General features: G+C 38.8%; 1 protein-coding gene and 1 pseudogene across 1 annotated transcript in view; one reads left to right on the top strand and one right to left on the bottom strand.

The window, feature by feature from the left end:
- The window catches only part of LOC126489772 (NADH dehydrogenase [ubiquinone] iron-sulfur protein 8, mitochondrial-like), an 18,984-nt pseudogene extending 16,529 nt beyond the window's left edge, over positions 1 to 2,455 (top strand).
- Positions 1 to 10,095, bottom strand: part of Bmp5 (bone morphogenetic protein 5) — a 121,415-nt gene that overhangs the window by 90,067 nt on the left and 21,253 nt on the right. The window lies entirely within an intron of this gene.

The following is a 10,095-nucleotide window of genomic DNA, read 5'->3' as shown; positions in this document are numbered from 1 at the left end:
AAAAAACAATGACTTCTCGAATTTTGCATGCAAATGGATGGAAATAGAAAACACTATCCTGAGCGAGGTAACCCAGACCCAAAAAGGTGAACATGGGATGTACTCTCTCATAATTGGTTTCTAGCCATAAATAAAGGTCACGGAGTGTATACCTGGTGAACCTAAAGAAGCTAAATAAGAAGGTGAACCCAAGGAAAATCATATAGTTATCCTCTTGGCTATGGGAAGTAGACAAAATTGCCGGGGAGAAAATTGAGATCTTGGGGGTGGGGTGGGTTGGGGATAAGGTGGGACAGGGGGAGAAAAGTGAGAAGGGGAGGATTGGGGGAACTTGGGGATTCAAGACTATTTTGATATTCTAGATCACTCACATTCCCACAGACCAATTAAGAGCAGTTTATCAATTTACATCTCTGTGAAGCCTTTGGGCATTTCAATTGCAATATTGAATCTATGAATAAACTCAAGAAAGATTGCCATCTTAAGGGGGTTGAGCTCTCTAAGTCTAAAGTTGATACACCCATTCAAATGTTCAAGTCTTTATTTCACTATCTTTATAGTTTTTACAATAAAAATCTTATTCTTCCTTTTATTGATTTTTACAGACCATCTTTGGAAACTTTGTACATACTTACATTATCCAAAAATAGATTGTTTCATTTCCTTTTGAACATTTATGCTTTTATTTCTTTTGGGTTATTTTCTGGCTTGAATTAACGGTATAATATTGATTAGATAGTATTAATAATGAGTCACATTTTACTTCTCATCTTATAAGGAAATTAGTCAATATTTCACCTTCTGGATTAATCTTCTGGTATAATGTATCTATGGATTATATGTAGATATTCTGCTGGTGCTGGTAATATACTAAAATTTTATATTTATTGTTTATAATTCTCTTTCCACCATATCTCTCCCTCTTAGTCTCTCTCTCTCTCTCTGCCTCTGTGTGTGTGTGTGTGTGTGTGTGTGTGTGTGTGTGTGTGTGTGTGTGTGTGATGAGTATAGGTGCCAAGGAGTCCAGGATCCCCTGGAGCTGGAGTTACAAGATGCTGTGAGCAACATGACAGAGGTGCTGGAACTGTATACCCCTGCAAGAGTGTTTTGTTTGCTTAACCTCTGAGCCAAACTTCCACCCCGAAAATCTTCGAGTTTTTATCTGTGCTACGTTACAGTTCTTATTTTCCTACTTTGAAGAATCTCCATTTTATAAAATAAATGTGTTTATTCAACCCATGTTTTGATAATGAAGTTCTTCTTTGGCTTAATTCATTATTCTAAAGATTCTGCTCATTTGCCATCTGTTTTCCATCACGTGAGATGAGAAGTCGGCCATCACTTGAATCATTGCATTACTGACTGTAGTGTATCTGTTTTCCTCTGGCTGCTTTTAATAATTTTCTTCATCTGTGCTTTCTAACATCTTCAGCTCGATGTGACTAGATATATCATCTGAGAGTCGACCTCTATTGATTTGATTATGACTGTGCCCCATTTTCTGTCATTCAGACATTGTGAGAGAGTCTGCATGTTTGCTTTCTTTAAAGGACTCAAATGTTCTTCTAGTTGAGAATGGATTACCTTGTGATTCCTCTCAATGCTCTCAGAATTTTTTTTATAATTATAATTTCTTAGGATGAACCTACTTCAACTCATTGTTAGTTCCAAGGCACAATCCTATCTTAGCCATCCTTTCCCCCTGAGAAGTCACCTTTCTAAGATTCTAACTGAACATAAAGCAGTCATCAAGATTCCTCCACTCTGTCCAAGTAAGAACATCCAGTTGGGCCTCCCGGAGGACCCACACCTGGGCCAGAGAAGGACTCAGAGAGCCCCCAAGATATATTATCTGACCTCGTTCATGCTGCCATGGGCCATGGTCCAGGCCAGGCGCAGAGGACATCTCAGTGACTAAAGCTTCCTTAGTAGTGCAGCAGCAGCAACCTACAAGTATGTGAATGTACAGGAGCTTGAGATGGCATTGAAGTTCATGACTGACCATGCAGCTCGGCCTCTGATTGGACAGAACTCTTCCAAGGATGTGCATGACCCTAAGCTGCCACCATCAACTGCCCATTTAAGAAGAGACCATTGAGTATTCGCTTCCAAGGGAAACATACATTGTGCTGCTACCCTTCTTGAGAGGAACACTGCATTGCCTGTAAGCTCTGTGAGGCCATCTGTCCTGCAAAAGCCATCATCATCAAGGCTGAGCCAAAAACCGATGGCAGCCGCCAGACTACAATGCTAAGACGTCAACATGACCAAGCGTGTCTACTGCGGTTTCTGACAAAAGGCCTGCCATGTCGATACCATCATGGCGGACGCCAACTTTGAGTTATCCACCAAGACACATGAGTTGCTGTACAACAAAGAGCAGCTGCTCAACAATCGGGACAAGTGGGAGGTCGAGATCTCTGCCAACATTCAGGCTGAACACATGCACGGGTGACCTGGCCACTTGGTTCAGTCCTGTGGCCCCTGCTGCCCGTAAAGAAGCCATGATTCCCACCCTACCCCCAAAAAATCCAGTTGTGGAGCTGAGCTTCTTAGGAAAGTTGCCCCATTCAATGGATGTTAGTTTTGTTGCTTTTTGTTATTATTTAACACAGCTTCCCACCGCATAGCCCAAGTTGTCAGGATCTACTAGCCATCTTCCACCCTCTGCCTACTGAGTAAGCGCTTGCTTGGTCTTTCGAACATTGAATGTGTTAAGTCTAAAATTACATTCATTACAATGTAAAATTCATTGCAGCTGAAAGAGCAAACCATCCATTTACATACACTTTAAATACAAAAGCTAAAATATTGTAAACTAACTAGAAGTACTATTTCCCCCATTCATTCTTCGCTGTAAAACCAAAAAGACTTTAACTCCTTGTTTATACCAGGTGCTGAATCTTAAAAATACACATCACTAAATCTACTCCTAAACTGTGGATAACGGTCTTAGGAAATTTTAAACCAAATTTTTAAATTAAATAATGAAAATGTAGTAGGCCCTCCTAATTTTCTTGCCCCAAAGGCAACTGAAAAAAAAGAAAAAAAAAGAAAGAGAAAAAAAGAAAATAAAAAGAAAAAATTAAAGATTTGAGGTCGGGCCTATCAGTATAGAGTACTTGTATGGCATGTGTGAGGCCCTGATTTTAACCACTAACATTATAAAAATAAAATAAATAAACTAAAAAGTAAAGACAAATAAGACAAATGTACATAACTTCATTATACTGTGTAAAGATACCTCTTCATTTCTCTCCAATATTGCTAGCTAAAATGTTTATTTTTCTTTAAAGTTGGTGTGTGCTATAATGTGTGTGTGTGAGTGTGGGGGAGGGGGGTAAGGGGGGTGTGTACACATGTAGAGGCCAGAGAACAATTTGCGGTAAGCAGTTCTCTTCTTCTATCCTGTGGGTTTGGGAACTCAAACCCAGGTCATCTTGAAGTCTTGAAGTCTGGTGTCTTTACTCACTGGGCCATCTTCTTGGCATCCAAGATATGAACGTTGTTTGTTCACCTGCTTATGAGACAGTGTCTCATGCACCACATACTGTCTTCGAACTTGGTGTGTAGCTGAGAATGACCTTGAACTTCTGAGCCTCCGGCCTCCACCAGCTGTGCACCCCACACTAGTTTATGTGTCACTGAGGGCCAAAGTCGGGGCTTCCTGCAGTCTGTGTAAGCATTCTCGCCAGTGGCTCTGCATCCTTAGTCCAAGATAAATTATTTTTAGGTAAATAACTAGACTTTAAAGTATACTGGGTATCTTATTACACTGCTTGGAAGAAACATAAAATTTTTCAAACAGTTTCTTTTAAATATTTAACCTTTGTAAAACTAGATAAACTAAACTACTTTTTAAATCAGTAAACTTAACCAACTAAGTTACTAATAGTTTATCTTTATATTGTCGATTGGAGCTAAATCTTCAAATTCATGCATATTGTATCAATCATTTGATTATGCTTGTAATTTTCATTTTGTCCTTAATTCAGAGTTACATTGTTTTCTGAATTAATCTTAAAGGCTAGATTTCACAGGGATCAGGCTGCCTTTATTTCTAAAGAGATAGATGATTGGTAAACACAAACATTCAGGAAAAGATTAAGTTAAGCTAAGGTCTATAATAAATTAAGTTGCTGTCCATAAATATTTTGAAAACTGATGGATTTGTTAATGAGCATCTCTGTTTCAGGTTTTAGTACTTCAATGTTAATAACTAAATGTCAGGAGTAAACTGCAGTCGAATTTCTACTTTGTAGATGTTTTCGTCTTAGAATAACTTAACAATTAGGCAATTTATAAAGGAAGGTTGTGTGTAATTATTTCATTCCACATTCTGGAAGAACTCTCATTCTCACTGAGAGGAATCCTAGTCTGAAGCGACAGAAATAGTTTATCTGGTATTATATTCTGTCAGACACAGCCTTTGACATCACCCAGTCATCCCTCACTAAATGTATAGTGAATAAGCGAAAAAGCTTTTCCAAAATTCCTGGGCCGAGAGTCAAACGTAGGTTGCCTGATTCAAAAAAAAAAAAAAAAATAGTGTAAAGTAATTTTACATTTTAGACAATGCAGTTTTGTTTAATCAAAAAAATTCTCTTAAGTTAAAATTCGTGATCAATAATGGTTTCCCAAGATAAATCAGGTTTGGCTGCACGTGTGTTTGTGAACAGCACATACGCTGAGAGAACAAAGGCCTGTGACCGTTTCTATGATTCTGCCTCTACGGTTTGAAGACATTTAATATGCTTTCTATCCGACCTCTGGATAAAACTTTGGATCGTTTATCCTAACACAACATGGCATAAATGCTGATTATTCTATTTGCTGGGTTGAGCCATTTCTCCCAGTAAAAAGATTTTAGACTCCCAGGATATGGGTACGGAGAGGGCCTGATCATGATCGGTTGGTCTCCCATGCCAACTGTGAAACTGCCATCAGACTCCATCAGCCCCAGCCTGAATCGGTTAATCAGATGGAAGAGTGCCAACACTAGTTGCCTGGAACTTGAGAAAAATAAAGAAAAATGCTATTGCTGTAGGAAAGATGTCATATCATGGAAGTATACAGTTTTGGAGTTAGACTATGGATCTTTGATACATTTTTGATGGATTAAGTTAAGTTTTTTTAATAGACTTTTTACTTGAGCAGGACCTCATGACTTTCATAAATCAGTGTATACCTATATTATCCAAACTTGAGACTTCAAAACAGGTCATAGCAAATCATTGGAATTCAATGTGTATTTAATAAATAGAAAGCCAATATTTTTGCTTTTTTTTCATACATATTCTGAAAGCTTCCTTTCTTGATCCTTTAGATCAAGTATTTTAACTTTGGCCACAGTACTCTTGAATGCCATAAAAGTCCTTAAGATTTAACATAAGTGAAAATAGTCAAAGAAATACTTATGTAGACAAAAAGTATTAATGGTGATCAACACCAACCAAATATTTTCCAAAAGACTTAAATGTTTATCTAAAATGTATACTTTGAAATATTGACTTTGTCACATTTAATTCAAGTTTATTTCAAAGGCAAAAAAATGACACCTTGTATATATATCACATAGCTTCAGTTTAATTCACCATGTACATGACTGTCAGTTGTATTTATTATTTCCTATACACATAAAAACCCATAAACAAATTCTATTCTGCAAGTTATTTGCAGCATGGTAAAATTTTAAATCCCCCAGAGGACATTCACCAAATTTTATGGCTAATATCTTTACACTGCACATGCACATAATAAGAAACAGAGCTGTCATATTTAGGTCAACGGACTTTTATAATGAGATTTATATGTTTGCCAAGAAGTCTGAGTTTCACAACAGATATGCTGAGATGATGGAAGACTAACATGAAACTTTATGCCTATTCCAAGATAGGATTTTTTTCCATACAGTGTACACGTTGTCGCCAAGTAAATGGGCCACTCCATAGAAAATCCACCTAAATGAGGTTGTGGGACAATTCTTAAAAGGTAACCATGCTGTGAACGGTTTGATGTAATGATCTCAAAGGAAGGTAGACTGTATTAATGAACTAAATCATATTAATTAATTTGTATCAGTTCACGTCCTGTGAAATGTCTATTACTACTTTTACCATGGTTTTACTACTATGCAAATTCTTGAGTAATAGCAACTATTGATTTTTATATTACTTACAAAGTGACTTATGTTTATCTTGGTTAAATATGAGGTTAAACTATCAGAAAAAATGATGCAGGAGTCCATCCCAGGGAAAATAGAGAAGCATGAATTGATTTCTTTCGTGCAAGGGACAAGACTATGGTACTCTGCCCTCTGTTATGAATTATGATTTGCCCCTCTGGGCTCAATTGAACAAATCCATCCTGTCAGTCTTCTTGGAAAACATATTAAACCATTAGGCAGCTGTTTTAACTCTTCGTTTGTATATTGATACAGAACAAGCTACCTGGGACAAGAACACCAAATACAGTTCTCCCTGACATTCCCCCTTACCCATTGTCTCTTGCTCGGGATGTCAGAGGTAGAGGTGTTGTCCCATAAAACACAGTCTCAAAATTCATGGAGCATTTGAATTCTATGGGGAAAGCAAGGGATATTTTGAAATAAAAGTCTCAGTGAAGAATTTTCTCGGGCCTCACACAACCTTTGAATGTCTCTGCAGATGGAATCCCGTAAATACAAAGAGCTCAGCATTCAACAGCAGTGAAGAAGTTTTACAAAAGCTACCATGGAAGTACAAGAGAAGAAGAAACACTGAAGGGCCGCAAAGGCATTGTCTTGTGGTTCTTAGTTCCTTTCTCCTCCCTGTTTTGAATGACCAGTTTCAATTCCATATGCTGACAATAAATAGCCTAGAGAGGACTTCAGCTATTGATCTGGTCATTCTTACTCGCTGGTGGTTTACTTTTATAGACATGTGATCGTTGTTGCAGATGGTCCCGATTACCTCATCAGAAAGAAAACGCCGCTCTGACGGCAGCCTGGGGGCTTGTGAAGGCACTACTTATGCCCTCATCTCGGTGACGCGAATGCATCTCTTTAGTGGCAGATCTTCTTCTTTGTCGTCCATCTCTTTCCATTAAGCTTGTACTCTACACACTAATTGCTATCGTCTTTCTGTTGCCATGTACAACTGATTCAGTTTCTGGTTACTTATTTTCACATCAACTATGTATTAAATAATAATTAAAATCTGTGACTTTTTTAATCCTTTTTTAAATACGTGATAATTGTGCATATTTATGGAGCATAGTGTGGGGCTGTAATACATGGGTACATGTGTACAATAAATTGTGTAACAATAAACAGGATATTTACATGATTTTCCCTTCGCGATGAGAACAGGGGCTAGAAACTTATCAAGTAGGTCAGAGACCCCAAAGTCCTTGATGGAGTCAGGAATGCCAGAAAACAGATCTGTTTCCTGTTTCTTTGTTATCTGACTGAGAACTTCTACCTAGAGGCCATATGTCATTACTGGACTGGGATTGAGAGGAGGCACGTGGACACCTGGTTATTTCAAGAGGCCTGACGCACTCACTCTCTTCCCTGTCCCTCATCCCAGTCTCTGCCCTAAACTTGTGACTGCATGGTTCTCTGTTTCCTAGGCTCCTGCATACAGAAGCTCTTCCCTCTCCTTCCTATGCTTCCACCTGTGATTCTATAGTAAACTCCCTAATGCTCACCCTCTGTGGTCTGAGAACTTCATTCTTCACATTTATGAGACCAGAATCCAAAGCCACTGGCTGGAGTTGGTTTTGTCAGCTCCTGAGTTTTCCGGGACCTAGCTTCCTACAGTGAGAAGAGTTCAGTCTTTCTCAATCATCTCCCACTATTCCCATGTCACTCAAATATTGAAATGTTTGTGTAAGGGACAGTAAATCCCTTGTATTTATAAGATTTCTATTTTTTTATTTTGTAAATTAGAGAGAGTGAAAGATAGATAGATAGATAGATAGATAGATAGATAGATAGATAGATAGATAGATAGATAGATAGATAGATAGATACAGAGTGTGTATGTGTGTGTGTGTAGTTCTGAGGACAACTTTGTGGAGCCTGTTCTCTCCTTCCACCATGGGTCCCAGGGGTGGAACTCAGGTTATAAGCCTTAATTACAAGTACCCTTACAAACTGAGCCACCTCACCAGCCCTATGACAGAATTCTAGGAAAATAAATATTGAAACTACATCTTAATATCCTAAAAGTAGAGCATCACTCCAAAGTTTCCCAATGGATTCCCTGGCAAGTCACAGGGCTTCTATGGTTTTCACCTGGACCAGAGCACTCTCAGAAAGAGAACTTGTTATTTATATCCCAATTGAGGAAGGATGATAAATGCTGCTAACATAAATAGTTAGGATTTCGTGAAATCATTTTTTTTTTTATTTTTAGGAACTATTTACTTTATCGAAACTACTGGTATATTTACACTTCCTTGCACAGGGTCAAAGATTTTACTTAATCCAGAACCTTCTTTGTGTATACTTCCGTAGATTGCCTGTAAAATGCTGTTTGTTGCCCAGTTTCCTGGAAGACCACCCGAATGGAAGAATAAACACCTGGCAAACATCTGGCTGACTCCTCGTTTCTGGTTGACCAGTTGCTGTGGCTTTGTTATAGTCACTCAGTCGCCAAAAGAATGCAAATTTGTAAACAACACAAAAACCCCAAACCCAGCTCCTGCAGCTTGCTTCCTGTTTTCACTTAGCCACAGCACACACGGTAGAGTTGATTGGCACACCACTCATAACTCAGCGTATTCATACCGCTCATGATTCACAGCGGATTCAACTACCAGAGAGCAAATGGCACCATAATAAGAAAAAGAGAAGTACCTGCTTATTGGGTTTGCTTCTGTGACATCAGTATTGAAAGCTGATGCTCTCTGGTGCACTCGTGGTTAAGACCCAACAGTATGGCCCGGATCCTCAACCAGGTAAGCTTTCCTCAGTCCTTGACTGATGATGTACTCTTTAATCCCAGCACTCAGGAAGTAGAAGAAAGCAGGCCTCTTGAATCTGAGGTCATCATGTCTACATAGTAAGTTCCAGAACAACTAGTTCCATAAAGACACTGCACATGGCATCAATAGCAGACCAAGAATCTGTGGCTAGACAGATCATAGGCCCTAGAGATGAACCTACTACTATTATTCTTCTAAATGTGCATGTTATTAAACTGACTCCTAATGACTTATCTTTATACCCAGAGGTCGGTGAATCTCTCAACCCTCACAAGGGAAACTTCATTTTCAGTAGATAGTGATTGGCAATTAGTAGATGGTGACTGACAAGGAGCTTCCAATTGATCAGCTTGTAGAGAATAAGAGATTGCAGAAGACTCAGACCTAAAGGAGACATCTGTATCATTTCCCCTACTCTATGACTCAGGGGTTATTGCAGAAGAGAGAAAGGAAAGAGTGTAAATCCAGAGGCAGAAGAAAACAACTTACAAGGAAACAGTGTCTTTGGGGCACACCAGGACAGCTGCACATATGAACTCATAGCAGTTGTGACAGAAAGCACAAACACCTTGCAAGCTGAAGTCAGACCAAATCTCAGCATGAGAGAAAAGTCAGGCACCCAGTCTGCTCCTAATAGAAGAGCTATTGGGACCCTACCACTAGTCAAGGAGCTATTGGCAGCTAGTGGAAAAAGAAAACCCAGCTCTCTCTAAGAGTGTAGCCACTTGGGTGTCAACCATGGCCAGTAGAAGGTCAAGCATTCAAGTATATATGGACAGCAGAAATTGGACTTGAAGTGTGAGAAAGACAGACAGACACGGAGAGAGAGAGGGAGGGAGGGAAAGCCAACACGAAGTTAGATGGGTAGGAAAGGAGGGAGGCATGTATGGACCTTGGAAGATTTGAGAGAGGGATGAATGGCTAAAACACATTATACAAAATTATCAAAGAACACACATACATGATTATATTTCTTTTCTTTCCAACCATTAAAAAAAGATACATGATTAGACCATCTTGTTGCTCCATGTTGACCAACAATGAGTCCCTTCAAATTATACCCAAAAAGGCAGTAACTGTTTGAACATGTTAGTAGCCGAATAAACATCAACTGTATATCTACTT

Source organism: Alexandromys fortis, unplaced genomic scaffold, assembly GCF_014885135.2.
Source record: "Alexandromys fortis isolate MF-2015 unplaced genomic scaffold, M_Fortis_MF-2015_v1.1 scaffold_22, whole genome shotgun sequence".
Lineage (NCBI taxonomy): Eukaryota > Metazoa > Chordata > Mammalia > Rodentia > Cricetidae > Alexandromys > Alexandromys fortis.
This window is presented reverse-complemented; position numbering and strand designations above follow the sequence as displayed.